We start from the raw sequence: 17,071 nt of genomic DNA, 5'->3' as shown, positions 1-17,071 counted from the left end.
TTGAATGCTAAGAGGTATCCATTATTGATGAGACCTGTACCTCGGAAGACAGAGCTGTGTGTTTCTTGCTGCAGCACCTGTTCTAGCTTTTTTAAGACAGCATGCCAGACCTGTGATTCCATTTCAAAGGCTTTCAGATCTGTGGTACTCCACATGTTTTGCCCTTTCACATTCATTTTCGCCCAACTGCACTTTCTCCAAGCGTATGTCTGGGCCTGATGTTATATAAAAGGAGGCAATTTTTGTTGTGTAAATAATATCTGATTATTTTTTTAAGGAATGTTCAGCTAGATTCAAGTTTTCAAACTAAAAATTATTAGAAGAGAAATTAATCTACATGCAAAGTGAGCAGGGAAAAGGCTTGCTAGTAAACTTTCTTGTGCTATACCATGAATTGTTGGCTGAGTTATGTCTTGTCAGGACTTTCCAGAAGGTGTAGAACAAACATGTAAGATACATAGGAACTATTGTGCATTACGGAAAAACAGTGAATACTGTTTTGGATACTGTGAACCGCTGCAAACAGAAGCCATCTGACACGGCTGTTATACATTCCGATAAAAGGTGCCAACGGACTACTTACAGCGTGGTGTTTTTGTGCACACATGTAGAGCTGTCTCCCTTTGATCTTGGCTTACAGAGGATTTCTCAGATACTTACCTGAATTTGATAGAATTGGCTGCCTTCCTGGACCCTTCCACTTTTGGGAAGAGAGCCAGTGGATCCTGACGTTCCAGCAGACCACCTGGAGACCTCTGGAGCTATGAGCGCTTCAGCTGCCCGGTCAGTAACAGGGGGATACGAGGCTGTCATCGGAACAGGAACCCACACTATGCACACAGTGTTTTTGGGTGCTGCCAACAGACCTTTCTGTTCCTGGGCTTGTTCAGGGTAGCAGCTGGGGTCTCTGATAACTCTTTCCTTTTCCTGGGCCTCTTGTGTATAACAAAAAAAAAAAAATCCTACTTTTTAATATGGAAATGAATATTTTATCCTTGACTTCAGGTGAAGCAGAATCAAGCCCAGATGTATGCTTAAAATAAGCACTGTGCTGATACAGTATTTTTCTGGTAAACTTCTTGTGGCTAATGTCTTAGTATCCAGGTACATTGTGCAATATTTGAAAAGTTAATACATTGTAGTGCAAATCCAGTGCTGCTGAAAGCTGAAGTAAATATTAAGATTCCATGTTCATGAGTATCTCCTGACTAGGATATTATCTCTGATTCAAGAAACGACCCCTTTCATCTCCTACCCAGACACTTTTTATATTTGGATCAAGATTGTGTTTTACTACATACTGCACAGATGTTTAAGAGGATATAGTTTCTTCACTGAGAAGCTGACAGTTGTCTTAATAAATCCAGTGTTTCTAGGGTTACAGAAAAATATTGTTAAAGAGAACTTCTAGTTGATCCACAGATCACTGATGTAGATAGCTGTGGCACCAATAATACTCATTGTTTTAATATCCCAGAAAATTCATTGTTGGATACAGAAGACGGGGGGAAAAAGAATGTGTTTGACTCCTTCTTCTGAGTTAAAGTCACTGGAGGAAATAATTACAAGCTGCAACTCCTGTAAAGGTTATGTCCATTGTCAGTATTTTTCTTTCCCTCTAAGTAGTATATCATCAACATTTCCTTTTGATTCATGAGAAGAGCAGAGTTTTTGTAGGCCAGCGAACAGTCTGCGTGTGCGTTAGCATGAAATGCAGAAGTACAGCAAATGTAATTGTTTTCCCTCTAACACCGGTATTGACTATATTGATCTAAAAGAAGATTAGGTTTTCTAAAGTTCAAATGTAGTTTAATGTCACTAGAGCGAAATGGATCTCCTGAAGCCCAAACTGCTCAGTGACCATTTTGTGCAGATTTACCCCGCGGCAAGAACAACCTCTGGGGTTCAGTCAGAGGTAAAGTGACCACTGAGGTAGGTGTTAGTTGCACAAATGCTATTTAGTGTTGCTATCCACCTTGTGTTAAAAACAATAAAGATTCTGGTAGGGGAAGGGAGTTGTAATGAATGTAGGTAATGGTTGAAAACAAACTATCTAAGACAAGCTGGCAGTTTTGAGATGTTTAGATTGCATATTATTTATTGCAGTCACTTCTTTGAAGTGTTTGTGTGTGTTCTTGCTCTATGAAAGAACATACTAGGAGTGTCCTTCACTGAGGTTGGCAACAGGTAGTAAATCAGGCAAAGTACAGTTTAGTTGTAATTAAAAACTTGAATTCACATCTAAATTTTAACTTAAAAGTAATATTACTTGATTTTCATTATTGCTGTGACAAAAGTTCTAAGGTTAGTAAATCCAGTGTTCACCCCCCTTTCCTTCTGCTATAGATATGCCTAGAGACATTATAATTTACCACAGGATAAATTACTTTGCTTCTCCTGTCCAGAATTCCCAAGTACTTTGCAAAATTAATGCATAGTTCGCAACACTCCTATGTAGCACTAGGAAAAACTGTAATTAACATTTAATAAAGCAGTAATTCATTCACGTGGGCAGGTGAGATGCCAACAGCAGAAGATAAGGTAGCGGAATAAGGATGTGGCACAGTCTAGCCCGACTGCAGTTATTTGGGGCAGTTATTACTGTCTCATAACTGAGAGCATGTAATGTCTGTACAGGGAGTGCTAGAGGAGAAAAGAGTTGGGTCTACCACCCAGTATTTCCTATTAAAATTGTGTCATATTTTGATCAGCTCCCCAAACCTGACCCACACCACATAATCTTTGTGGTATGATTTGCAGGTGGCAGGATCCAGGGCAGTTTCTCTGCTCACTTGTAAGCAGGAGCGGGCTCAGTTCAGGACATCTGGTGCCGAAAGATCCACCCCTTAGTTCTGTGCTCTGTTCCCGGAAGTTTGTGCACCTTTGAAAAATAAAAAGTCTTGATCCACTGAAGATGGAGAAGTAGGCATGCATTATTCTTTTCTGAATGATGTTTTTTTCAGTGTTTATTTGTATACATTATGAATCTGCTATTCTCATGAAATGCTGTGCAGTGTAGCTTCTTCCTATTGTCTTCCCCTTGGAAGGAAAAAGAAAACATACATTGAATGTCACAAAGCATGGCAAACCTTTTTGCAAATGCTGTTTATCTGCTCCTTGTAATATATTGACTCTGTCTGCACATTTTACCTCCAAAGTGTGAATTTTCAGTCAGCTTTCATCCTATTGTATAGTCTCAGGTTTTTCCCCCTTGAGAAGAGTGTACCTGAATTTTCCAAGAAAACTGTGACTTAGATGAGTCACATTTAATTAAAGCAGTGAAGAGATCTATGCTTATATGGTTAACTGCCCATTTTATTGGGCACTTAATTTAAGTCCCTAGAGAATCATGAGGGACTTGATTTATTTTTTTCCTCCAAAGCTTTGTAATGACTGTGACTTGGGACTTCTTGTTCTTGTTTCTTTTAATTAAGGACTGAAAATATATACTGCCATGAAACATCTGGCATAGCCTGCCTCTCTGTTGCAAAATAATACGGTCTGGTATTTTGTGCCTTTTGTCAGTCATAAATAACTTCTGTTGCTTCAGTATTCTGAGCTCTGTGGGTTTATTTGCCAAACATTATCACCAAATATTTGAACAGAAATGTCAATGAAACTTTCACATTAGTCTCCAGAAAACTTCTTGCCTTTATTCCCTGGAAGTTTCAAATTATAGTGTTTAGCAACTTCAGCCTAAATTTTCTTGGATTATCTATTTATTCATTACAATATTTTACATTCTATGGGTGAGTTGCTTATTTCATTCAAACACAGTCTGTTACTATCTGCTATTCTTCTCTACAGTAGCTGTAAAATCTGAATGTCTTACAGTAATTCCTGATGCCTATTTCCTTTCTGCTTCATGTGAAAAGCTTGACAGTGTTTTGTACTGAAAAGCACGAGTTATACCATTAAGCGTTAACATTTGTGATTTAGGCTTGGTACTGTAGAAGCAAGACTTGAGAGCTATATGCATGTTTTCTGGGTTGGAGCCACAAAGTACAGGTTGGCAGGAGTAATTTCAAGATAGTAAACAGATTTTACTGAACCTTAGGCAAAGCTCAGAACAGTTTCAGCTGAGGACTGCAGCCATGAGCTAGACTGGTGAGCTCCTCCTGAATAAGTTCTTGTACCTTCCAGCCATAATTGCTTTCTCTAGATATGAATAATGAGGGGGGACGTTGGGCTTTGAACACAAGTTGGTTTCATTTACCAGCTGGATTTGGATTCCAGTACAGTGCGCCAAACACCACTATAAGCATGGCAGTAGTTTTATTTTGGGAGAGAGTAAGGCAAAAATGGTTTGGTTTAATTTCAGGCAAGGGAAGATTTAGAACAGATTTGAGAGAATACCTCAGTCAGGGTAGTGAAGGATTGCAATAAGCTGTGGGATGTCTTGTCTCTGGATATTTGCAAGGAGCTCCTGGCCAGACATTTGGTAGTTAGAGTCTAGACATAACTGATCTTGCCTCAACATAGAGGGAATAGACCAGGGACCTCATACATGGGTGCTCTTTCAGCCTTGAGATTATTCAGCCACAGAATTTTCACAAAGTTTTGTGAAGTTTTCTTACCTGTTGGGTGCAACCTCATGAAGTCTCAGTCTGTGAAGGAAAGGATTCTATGTGCTCAGGGTTTTTGTACAATATAGATGTGAAAAAGGTGCTTGTGTTAGTTAAAGAATGACCCAGAGGAAAATGTTGGGAATAGGTTCACAATTAGGGAATTAAATTCAAATAAGAAATTTGTGTCTGAATTTCCACATTTCTGTTTTAAGAAGCAGCTCCATAGCAATGACCAATGTGTAAAGAATGATCCCAAACTTGGAATAGATGAGTGTAAGACATAGTCCAAAGAAAGTCTCTGCAAGTTGGAAGGGAATTTAAACCAAGGAAAAAAACACTTTGGTCATGCGTGGCTCTGCATTTTGTTCTGAAAACAGTTCTGTTGAAATAAGAACACTAGGTAATCTTCTTTTTGTTAAAGTTTGTTAAATATGAAAATAGATGGTAAAGCACCGCCAAACTAACAGGCATGTGAACTTGTCTGGCTTTCTGAAGAGCTGTTCAGACAGAGAAATGCTAATGTGAATGTGGCTATTATTTGCTTTTGTTTTGTTATACCATTAGGTAGTGGGTATTTTTGGTAAGAACACAGTATTCTTCTACAACACAAGTCACAGTACCTGGAGATGGCTGAATCCACATCATTCATTACTCTTGCCATCAGTGGCCTGTTTGCTTTCCTCCCTCTGTCTGAAGAGCTGCTCTTCTGAAACAATAAGAGTGTTCTGAGGTACCCTAAGTAGCTAGACACAAAGCACTGGAACAAATAAAATTTGTAAATAAGCCATAAGAGACACATGGGTAAATACTACATCATAGCGAGTCAATTTATGGAAAATGGGACAATTTGCTGAAAGATTCACAAATAGACAAAAGATACACGAGACAAAGGTATCTGCAGACTCTTCAGTCAGACTCTGCCTCTACGATCTTATGGATCATTCTGTGCAATTTCCTCCCAATAACAACTTCCCCAAATCATCAGTGTGTGTCCATTTGCTTCCATGAGCTGTTACAGAGAAACTACATTAAAGGAGAGGCAATGAGAGAGGGCTGGGGAGCAGGGAAAGCTTAATATTATGTAGCTGGTGGTGTGCGCTGATAAATACTTTTGTGGATTGGACACTGCTGAAAGTGATGAAGATATGAAATTAAGCTTTGAAAAGATGCTGCCAGTTATATTGTATAATATTTTGGGTTAAATAAAATGTTATGTTGGGTATAATAATGCAAGCTTATGAGATTACAAGAGAATGCCAACAGACCTGCTGCATAGTTTGCAGGCAGTGATTTTTTTTTTGTAGTTGTTGTCAGTAGGTTACATGCTTATGAAAGTAATATGGACCTGCACCTAACTAATATTCACCTGTGGAAATGGAAATATGCTCAGTTTCCAAACATACTGGAAATGGGAATTAAATTCTAGCACTTGACACATTATTCTGGCATCAGAAAAGCCTTGCCTCTAAATAAGTTATATATATTTCTGTGATTGGTAGGCTAGTTTGTAAGAACATGTCTGATGTTCAGCAGAGGGGCTGAACCTAAACTGAAATTGATTTTCAGTGTGAGACTTTTGCCTGTTTTAATTCTCCCTTTAATTTCTCATTCTCTATAAATTGGCCATTGGCCAACTAAAAAAAAAAAATTCTATCAGGAAACAAAAATTACAATGATCATGTGTTTTTATCTGTCAGCAGTAGCATTTATAGTGCAAAGGATGGTCAGAGAATCCACACAGCAAGGAAATAAGTGTGTCTAATGTTGTGATAAATTTGCTTTCCAAGGATTACTGTACAAAGTAATAGATCTAGTACTGAGATGCATTGCACCTTGCTTGCGATCCAGTCAATGCATGTGGAACTGCCCTTTTCAGTTTTGATTATCAGTTACCGGTTCTTTGTGAAAGGTGCAATAGACAACTTTAGAAACAAACATACAAAAAAATCCCTCGTATCTTCGAATGGTTGTAATGCCTTTTTAATCTGAGCAAAGATAGGTTTTGTGCAATTCAAAGAAAAATAAAACTGCCTCCTGTATTACTGAAGTTACAGCACCTTTGGGTGCCTGGGCAATGTGCTAAATCGCTGAGGGGGGCAGAAGCCACTTCTCTGTGGGGTTAACAAGCTGTATCTGTGCAGAGAATGTATCTTTAGCTGCTCTCATACATATTTTGATATATTCCATTTCATGTTCAAAGAAGTACTTACTGTTGGTTTCTATTTCTGACGACATTTTACATTTCAGCATAGAAATACTTGCATTTCTTTGGACCTTGAAGGAATTCTTCCATTACACACTGGTTAAATATTTGGTTTTGTGTAGGTAGAGAAATAGGAAAGTCTGATTTGAAAACTTTTAAAGGACAAAAACATATTGTGCATCATAAATAGGGGAATGAATGAAGACTTAACAGGGTGTTGAAAGAAAGAAAATAGGTTTTGCATAATATGAAGTTTAAAAAACCCCTCTGCACTTGCTGAGTGACACTTGAGCACTGTCAGGATGGCTGGTCAGGAGCTTGCCCATGTCACCGTGGTGAACTACAGGTTTCTGCAGTTCCTGTGGTTTCGTGTGTGTTCATGGAAAGGAGGAAAGTTGTGCTTACTAGCTGAACAGAAAATCACTTTATATAAATGGGATTCACTCTAGTTCTACAGTTGTGCAATTAAAATAGATACAGGCTAGAGAAATGTGTCTGAGACTACTTAGCTGCCGTGACATGTTTGTGGCACGTTTTCTACACAGCCAGACTAGCTACATGTGCTTGTTGCTGCTGTTTTATGTCTATTGGCATCTTTGGCAAGCAGCTTGCGTACTGCAGCCAGAGGAGCCTGTATCAAAAAAAGACTGAAACAAATGGGAAAAAAAGTAACTGAAATAATGGGCAGCACGAACTGTAATGGCTACAGCTGAGTTAAACCGACAGAGAATTACAGCAGGATGTACGCTCTGAGACACACTTTCAGTTTAAGGTGGTGTGTAGGATGGGCAAAGGACAAGTTTGTGTTTATTGTTTGTCTAAATTGGTAATTTTTTTTTAAGCTCACACTTTCAAGTTCACTTCATCAGTTTAGTACAACACAGTTGCCAGAAGGAGGGCTGATTTTTCCCTCTGTTTCTTTCACTGGACACGAGCCCATCTTTACTGGTACAGTAGAGACAGGGGTTATCCAAATGGTCACATCCCTTTGAACTTGGAGGGAGCTCAAGGGTGCTGGCTCTGATCCCTGTAACGAGGTGTGCAGCCCGTGGAGGGTCAGCCTTAGGTCCCACTCTAACAGGCAGGGGCATTTTCCAGGCTTTGGGATTATGACGGTTATTAAGGCTCAGTGGCGGATTTGCTCATTTGATCATGTTCGTGAGCACAGCTGCAGCCCTCTCAAATTCTTGCAATGGTGTCGCATGAACATAGGAACCACAGTTAGCCCACTGAATTAAAAAAAAAGCAGCGAATACCAGTTACAAACCTGAATAAATGAAAAACGGAACAAAGGTGACCAGAGATGTACAACAGCTGCTCAAATAAATTGAAGGGAAGACTGTAAAAATGGCCTGAATTATCACTAGAATGATTTCTCAATAAAAAGAAATAAATGAGGCATTGGGTTCAGTGATGGGCTTGGTGTACTCTGGATGAACGTGCTTAGCTATCGGAGGGGGATTTCAGAGGCAAAATGGCATGTGGGGCAGGAGGCTTTTCTCTTGATCATATCAGTTTTGCTGTTGTGAGGATCTGCTTCGTGTTTTGTCCTATCACAGGAAAATGAGTGCAGAAAGGGCAGCGCTGGCAGAGAGATTATTGATCAGTGTAACTCTTGCAGGGATTGCAAGAAGAAACGTTCTGTGCCCGTGCTGCAGTGCAAACACATTAGTTCCTGAAAAACTAGAGACATTGAAATCAGTGACAAGTCGGCTCATGGGTGAAGCACGTTCACTCTGTGCACTAATTCAGGGCTGTGGGAAGCAATGGTCTTGGCATTGCCTTTCAGCCAAAAGGGTTATGCCCAACTGCAGGATCCTGTTTCCACGTACTGGAAGGCATTAAAGTGATACTCTGACTTCTCGGTACGTCTGCGTCCCAGCCAAGCTACAGTTGCTGTAATCGGAGTCCTTTGTGTTTTAAAATCCCTTGCAGATTTCAAGTGGAAGCAACCTGTTTTTTCTCTTCCTAAGCTAATATACACGATTAAACAGATCCTGACATCTTTTCTACTGGTGCCTGTTTCAGAGCCCTGCGAGCAGTGGCTCTGCACGGAGCCCATCACAGCACACCTACGGGGGGTCAGTGCTGCTGATGGGGGGATGCTGCTTTCTGCCCTCCCCTTTTCTGCCATCCTGGATCACAAAACAGATCTGGCTGAACACGAATTTGGTTTATTATTGGTTTTGATCTGGCAGGTTACTTTTCAGATGTGTTTATTCCCTAAGCAGGTCACGGTGCAGCTGGATGAATGCCCGTGCTGATGCTGAGCTGGGAAGGGGTGGCTAGGACGGGGGGGGACTGTCTTTTTTTCAGTGGTTTGCTTGGCTTAATTCTCACAAGCGTGGCCTTTTTATGGATGATGTTTTGGCATGTCTGCATACAGAGCTGGCAGGATCATAGTTGAGTGTCTATGGCAGCAACAATCAAGGTGCAGCGAAAGTTAGCGATATTTTTTTTTCTTGTTAAGGTGATTAAAAAATGTTACAAGAAATCTGTCTGTCTATGCACAGTTCTGTGTGGGTGGGCACAGTATCTAATTGGTGATTTCTGTAACGATGGCTTTCTGCAATGTGATAGGTTATGACTTCAGGCTTTAACTTTATCTGGAAAGTGCCAGACCAGAAAATGAAGATAACTGAAATAAACCCAAAAATGCAAAATTCCCTATCCTCAAAAATGTTATTTTTTGCTTGTTGTAATAATGAAACTGATTTTACCTTTTCGGATGTGCTTCTGCTGGGTTGATGTGAGCGAGGGGACTGGAGATATTAAAACCGGAGTACAATTTAGAGGGGAGGAAGCCACCCTATTCAGCTCAGCATTCAAGGCCAGTGAATGGCCTTGAACAAGATGAAGTGGGCACCACCAGTGCATGGGAGCTGCCCTCTGATCCTGAATGAGTGGAAAACTCCACCTGCCAGCAAGAATATCCCCTAAAAGTGTAGGGATTACACATTTCCCTTATTTCATCTGGGAAATGCATGAATAATAAAGTAGACTTCTCCAGTGCTTCAAAACTGGAACAACTGACTATTGAAATAAGTGTTCAACCTGCCTGGTCTGGGGGTCTCTTCACTGCTAGTGCAGATTTCAGACCTGTGGTAGCCCATGTCTCTTGGGAAATCCTGCTGTGATGGAAAGAGCTGTTAAAAACCCCCAACCTTTTGGGTGGGGAGCTTGTTTGTCAGTTTAATGAAATCTTTTGGTGCTGGGAGATATAATTTATTCATAAGACTCGAAAGAAATAAGCTGCAGGACTCCAAACAGCTTTGTCCAGGAATTGTGAAGTTACAAGACACCGGTGATGTTTGGCTGATTAGAATAATATCACAAAATAGGAAAGAAGCTCAGCTAGAAATACAGGGAAATGGAAAGAGAGCTGCAGAGTCTCATGGGAATTGCAGCTCAGTGTTAGAGTAACTGCTGCTTAGATGGCAAAATAATTGAAAATTGGAGGGAGGAGGGGGAAGCTCTGCAGATGGCTGCTGGGCTGTGTCTGACATCCTGGAAGATGATGTGAAAAGCAAGAGCATTTGGCATCAAAGAGTAGGCAAATGATGCTGGCTTTGTGCCAGGCAACTTTTTAACACAGGCCTCATATACATCTGAAATTGCAGAAACAAGCAAAATCAGGAAGCCTGAATTACAAGCATAAAAGCAAAATAAGTCCCTTAGTGTTAACTGTGAATTTCTTTTCCTAATAAATGACTTCTGCCCAGGAATAAGACTGGTTTTTGGTACCAGCATGAAATACATGTGTGTCTCTTTTCTGTAAGAGCAATGAGGGCAGGGAACAACCAGATAAGTGCAGGGACCAAATAAGTGCAGGTATGTGATGTATCTCAGAGATTCAGTTTGGGTCAGTTGGCAATTTATACTTCTTTATTTGGCTTCCCTCTCCTAATTAGATGAAATCTGTTGAGAACTGGCTGTATCTTTGCAGGAAAACCATGCCTGTTCTGTTGTGAATCTCTTGTTCAAGCATACCAGAGGACAGCCTGACCTGCAGGGAGCTTTCCTGCAAAAAAAAACCTGCAACTGCTCCTGGACTTTTCTAATATTCTTCTTTCCATGCATGAAATTTTGACTGTGGCTATGTAATTTTGTCTGAAGGGCTGGAATCTTTGGTTAAATATACATAACAGCTGTTTAAACATCTGCTTTTTAAAAATAAGCCATTCACATCCTGTGAGTGCATCACTTTCTTATAGCACTAAACCCATGATAGTCAACACAGCCTGTGCACCCTAACACTGATGTCTGTGGAGGCTGGTGTTCCCACAAGCAGAGAGGCTGGATGTGGCCACTGGACTAGTGCTGGGTTATAGGAGTGTGGCTCTGCTCTTGGGTTTACTGCGAGGGCACCTTTATCTTACAAAATGTGTCCTGTCTACTGGGTAAACTGGGCCCATTCAGCAGCAATTTGTCTAGGGCTGCTTGATGTTTGCAGCCCTGGGATTTGTGCTGTTGAAAGCTTGGAAACACCCAGACAAACGATGGGATTTCTCCCTTTCTGCATGGACAAATTTTTCTGTTGAAAAAAAGGCTAAATCGGTCAAAATGTATTAGGTGCCCTTTTTAGAAAAAAGGTTTGCTCCACACATTTCTGAATGACCCAAGCTGCTTCTCATGCTACCAAGCTTGCTGACAGAGGACATGAAAATGCTCTGTCATGTTTCCACATGCAGCTGGATGGTTGGCAGGATTTTTCTTAAATTTTTTTCTCCGAGAAAACTATGGCTGTTTCTCAGCTTGTCCAGTAGCTGTTAATGGACCCTGGTTTTAGAAGTGAAGGTGCACGTGTGACGTGCTAGGGTGAGCAAGGGGACCTTCAGTTCAGCAAGTAATTTAAAAAAGCTACATGAGGATTTATTTTATTACATCTGTTAAAATACAATACTGTTTAAAAAAAAAATTATTAGACTTCCCAGTTAATTTTTTTCACATGTAAGCTTTCTCTAGATCATGTTGATATTTTTGATAGAAAATTAAAAATATTTTGGCTCTGATTTAGTCCAGTTCATTTTGTATCTGCTGCTGCCTTTACATGTTTTTCTTTCTGGAAAGGACATTTTGCTGGGATCATGTTCATGGGCCTCTGAAGTGCTGTATGCCAGCATGAATTCTTTTAAGAAGAAAGAAGACCCTAAAGAGTAAATGGTCCACCCAAGAAGTGCAGTCTGTCAAAGTAAACAGGAGCATAGAATTCCTGAATCAAGATGTATGTTTCTTAGCCCAAATATTGATGTGTTTTAACCTTTTCTTCTTGAAAATTGTCCTATGGGAAGCAATCAATTTTTTTATTGTGGATGTGGATGCAGTTCTGTGCTGCCTTCCACGTGATGAAGTAATTTCCTTCTATTTGGTAGAAAGCTCCTGTGCAGCAGTGGTGGCATTTTGCAGTTGTAAAGGCTGACGCAAGAGGCAAAAATGGGCAGTATTAGACCTGATATGTCAAAGCCATCAGATAAAAATGACCTTCTCCTGATGTAGGACTTGCTACCGTTTCAAGGACTTCCTGTCCTGTTGGACATTTATTGTGACAAAAGAGAGAGAAACTCCTTCTAAAGGCATGTCTGGAGAGCTGCTAAGCACGCAGACCTTAATGGCTGCTCACCTGAGTTATGGTTTATCTCTGGAGAGCAATGCTGAAGGCAGCCAACCCTCTCCCAGTTGTACCGTTTTTGAGAGGGCTCTGAAGTGTGTTCTTGTTTCTCATCATCATCTAGCACCAAAAGGTCACAGAATGGTCCTTTTGGTATTTTAGACAGAGATTTGCTGTCAGGTTTTTCAAAACAACCACCACCACTGTCCTGTTTTGGAGCTGCTGTCATGTGCACTGAATTAAGCAGCTGTCTTAAAGGGAAAAGCATATCTGGAATAAGGATGCAGCAATTAACAATTAGGTGTACTTTGACAAAAACACTATTCTTGTGGATTCTTACTAAAGAATTTTTTGAAAACTGACTGACTAGCCGGGAATTCCTCCTGCAGAGACAGGTAAAGGAGCCCATAGAGATGGGGATAAATCATTGCTCTACAAGTGGCAGAAAATGAAATGATGATCTTCTCTTCCTTTGCTTTGCCTTACTGAGGTTCTTACTAACGGAGCTCTGTAGTCTCTGTGCATGCAAACTTTTGATAAAAGTGTTTTCTACTGAACCAAATACATCATCAGTGTTCCAGGTAGGAAATTATCACCATTTTCAGCTATCCATAGGAAAGCTATCTTTATTTTTTTTTAACATGGTCATACCATTTTACTACTTTGTTTTGCTGCTTCTCTTTCCTTGTTTACCAAAAGATGAAGGATTATTCACTAAACAAGCGTGAGCAAGAGCTGGAAGTTCTATCTTGATTCTATCTTTATAATTACTTTGCATTAATTTAGTGCTCACAGCAGCCAAGCAGAATGATAACATTTGAAAGACAGTGTGCCCCATGAGAGGGGAAATATGCTGAGCTGGGGGCTGCTGGTGATGGGGAACCAGTAAGCACCGATACGGGTGCCTGGACGCATGTCCCATGGGGAGGCTGCATCCAGAACTTGTAATTACAGGTTTGCGCTCTAAGCCCTGAGCACATCCACAGCACTTTTCACTGTGTCCCCTGAGACCAGCGTGGCTGGTAGCTGCAGTCATAGGATGACCTTCACTTTGTGGTGTTCTTCTGGAAGACTAAGACCTCCTGGGAATAAGGCGCTGCTGCTGCTGTGGCTTTCTCTGCTTTTCACTGCAGTGTCTCTGCAATGCTCATACACCCCTTTATCGTGTGCAGAAGGAAACTTCGTGAGAATTAGAATCTGTTTAAATTCAAAGTGAGAACTACGGCTCTTTACTTCATGCTCTAGCATATTCTACTTTTATCCCAAGGCTGACTTCATCCCCAGTGCAGTGCTGAGGTTGGTGGGTGCCGTGGGGGGACTGATCTATGCCACACTTCCAAGGGGAAATCTCTTCCCAGAAAGCTTACAGGACCTCTCTAGTATGTTAGATTAATCCTGCTTTTCTTATGTATAGTTTCCTTCTTGGTTTTGCTCCAATGCACTTAAACACCTCACAATGAGCTAATCTAGGCAATTTGTTAATTATATTTGGAAAAAAAATCCCTTCTGTGGTTTATTTGTTCACAAGGTAGTCAAGTGATGACCAATATGGGTTTGATAGGTCTGGCTATTTGCTTTCCATTAGCATGGCACAAATAGTTGTAAAAACTAGGAAAATGAGCACTCTGGTTAAATGTTGAATTTTCTGAAAAAAAGAGAAGGTTGTCTCCTCTCTGTGGGTGAGCAAATATTTCCAAGCCATTCCGTGTTTGAGCCAGTAGTAGCTAAGGGCTGTGTGTTATCGTGGGCCAGAATAACAAATTGGAAAGGACAAATGATATTACATTTTTTTTAGAGTAAATGACTTTTCTAAAAGTGGTCTCTAATGCTCTCTTTCTGTAATATATGAAGACCTACTCAATTGAATAACTGCTATATAGAAAAGACTTAATTACTGAAAGATAATTCAATAATTATTCAATAAATGACCTGCTCCATGAGAGGGTGAAGTTCAACATGGTGAAAGGTCTTGGTGCTACAAGCTGCACTGTATTCAACAGCCTGGTCAGAAACTTGCAGCAATGTCCCCCTCTCTAGCAGGAGGCACTGGCAGTAGAGGCATGGGTTATCCTTGGTAGTAAATGCCCTTTGAAGCCATGTGGCCAGGAAATATGAGAAGGGGACACCAGGGAGCCACAGCTGTGGAAGAGGCAAGTAATTGGTGTCCAGGGCACTGACTGTAAAAAAATAATTAACTGCAACCCTTCCCCTGCCAAAATCATTGCATAGAAGGGAACAGGTCTGTCTAGAAATAAAGCTGGGCCTTTTCAATCTCATTTCCTTAGCCAGAAGAGCAAAATCTCTGATTTGGGACATTCTAAGCTTCACCTTTATGCTGTTGTGGTCATCAAAAATTACTGTTGCAGACCTCAGTCCTTTGTGTACTTTGCTTTTCATTCATTCATAATTGCATCTGTTCTCACTTTCGGCTGTATGTTATTCACCAGTTTGAATACATTTAGCACCCTCCATGTTCACTCTTGAGAATGAACCTTTTCAGAGTAATTACTCCCACTCATCTCCAGAGCAATCGATACAGTGAATAAACCTAGAGGCAGACAGTGGTTTAATTCATTCCCATTTTCTAGAAAATATTTTGAAAGTAAAGTGAATGGACATAATGCAGGACTTAGTTAATGAAGTGCTGGTGTGGCAAGGCAACAGATTTCCCTTTCAGAGCTGTACTTGGCTCACATTAATACATGCAAAACATCCCACTGTTTTTTTGTGAGTTGCATCTAAGTTTTGTTTAGCTGGAACACTGCATGGAAAGAGAGAGACTGGTCTCAGGTATAATGTAAAGATATAACTGCCAGCCAAAGGTCTTTGTTACTGTTCCTATGCCAGGGATAACTTCTCAAAATTACTATCAAGGAACACAGAATTATCTGCTTTTCATCAGAAATAAGTTGGATTGGTGGATCATGGTTGACGTGGAAATCTAGTATTACGGATGTCTCTGCTTTTCCTACTCAGATGCTATATGGAGACCTTTTTTCTCCTAGACTGCCTGTGAAGGCTTTTCATTGCCAATAAAAATATGGAAAAGGAAGAAAGTAAAAAGCAAACGAACATGCTGTGAAGGAGGAAGGCTCCTTCTGAAATAACCCCTCTCTCTTCCCTTGCATGAGGGTTTGGTGCAGTTTGGTTGCTGAAATATGCCAGCTAAACTAAATCAGATGAATTATTAATGCTTTGTAGGCTGCTTCTCTCAATTGGCTGAGGCGAGGCAGGCTTCGGTGGGGCGTATGTAACTTCAGTTCTCAACATTAAATATAGACTTCAGGCCTCAGAGGAATGGGAAGCTTAACAGACTATTTTTCTCATCACAGTTTTAGTTCTATTATGTGTTATTTTGTCAATGTGGATAGGGTGGATTGTTATTTCGGACGTAGTGGGTGATCTGACTGAAAAACCACTTCTGTTTCCTTTCTATATGTCACAAGCTGCTTCAAATTAGAAGCCTCATATTTGCCTTATATTGCATCCTCAACCAGAAGAAAATAAAGAGGATGTACATGGCTGTTTTGCAGGTTCAGTTGCAGACTGTCATGCTTCCACCAAGTCAACCACATTTCCTGATGAGAGAATTTGCACTTCATTAACAGCTCAAGGTCAAAGCAGTTGAAAATCAGTCTTTTTTTTATTATTATTAAACTTTCTCACTGTTGATCTTGAATTAGCTTAATTAATTTGAGCACAACAACTCTTACCCTAACATTTTGAAGTCACTCTGCTGCACTCCCATGCCAAAGGGTCTGCTGTCAGCAGGCATCCTGCTGCATCGCTGCCTGGATGCCCTGTTTCGGTTGCAATGCTTCCTCAGAGCTCCTCGGTCATGCAAACCAACCATATAAATCCAGAGTCGGGTGGACTAGTGCTCTGCCAGGCCCTTTATAAGTGTTCAAAAATCTTAAATACAGAGTTTATTCACTGGGGCTCTTTCCTGCACAGGTTAAATGCTCGCTGACACCCTTCACTACCTTACTTTTGACTAAATTAGCTTCAGTCCCAAGCACTTCCTGGGTCTTGCATCTCCCACAGCTTTCTGATCTCCAGGCTCATAAGACTAAAGAAAATATGGCCTGGTTTTGACCATGTTGCTTGTGCCACCCAAGTACTACTAATTAAAGGGTCATTTACATATTGTGTGCAGGTCAGCATTTAAGGCTTTAGCCCTAATTGTTGTGCTTTTGAAGTCCCAACCCTGGACTGTGGCCCTTTTACCTCCAGGTTTCAAAACGTGCTAATCCTGTAGGACCATTGTGTGTTAGCAACCTTGGATTTCAGTCTTTATATGGTGGGGAAAACAATGGCTTAAATCAATCGAAGGATTTGGTGCTGCTGAAATAAGCAATCCCAGTCCCTCCCTCCTGGCTCTGTTCTCCGATTGCATCTCCTAAAGTGACTTTAATGCTCCTGTGAACAACCTGAGCCATCAATGAATCCTGGGACTTTGCACGTGTATGTCCCTGATCTGAGCACGTTATGGCCCTTGGCTCTGATTCACATTGTACCCGTGAACACATTTAAAGGTGATGAACTGAAGACGTTAGTTACTGGAGTTACAGGTGCCATTTCCCTCCAGCAACAGCCTATTTCCTTCTAAATTAGGGAGACAGTAGTAATCCAGGTATTCTGGAGAGTTTATTTTCTAATGTTAGGTTTTAGATTAGTAGCAAACATAGGCAT

This window comes from Nyctibius grandis, chromosome 19 (assembly GCF_013368605.1).
Source record: "Nyctibius grandis isolate bNycGra1 chromosome 19, bNycGra1.pri, whole genome shotgun sequence".
NCBI classification, from domain to species: Eukaryota; Metazoa; Chordata; class Aves; order Nyctibiiformes; family Nyctibiidae; genus Nyctibius; species Nyctibius grandis.
Note: the sequence above shows the minus strand (reverse complement) of the source record.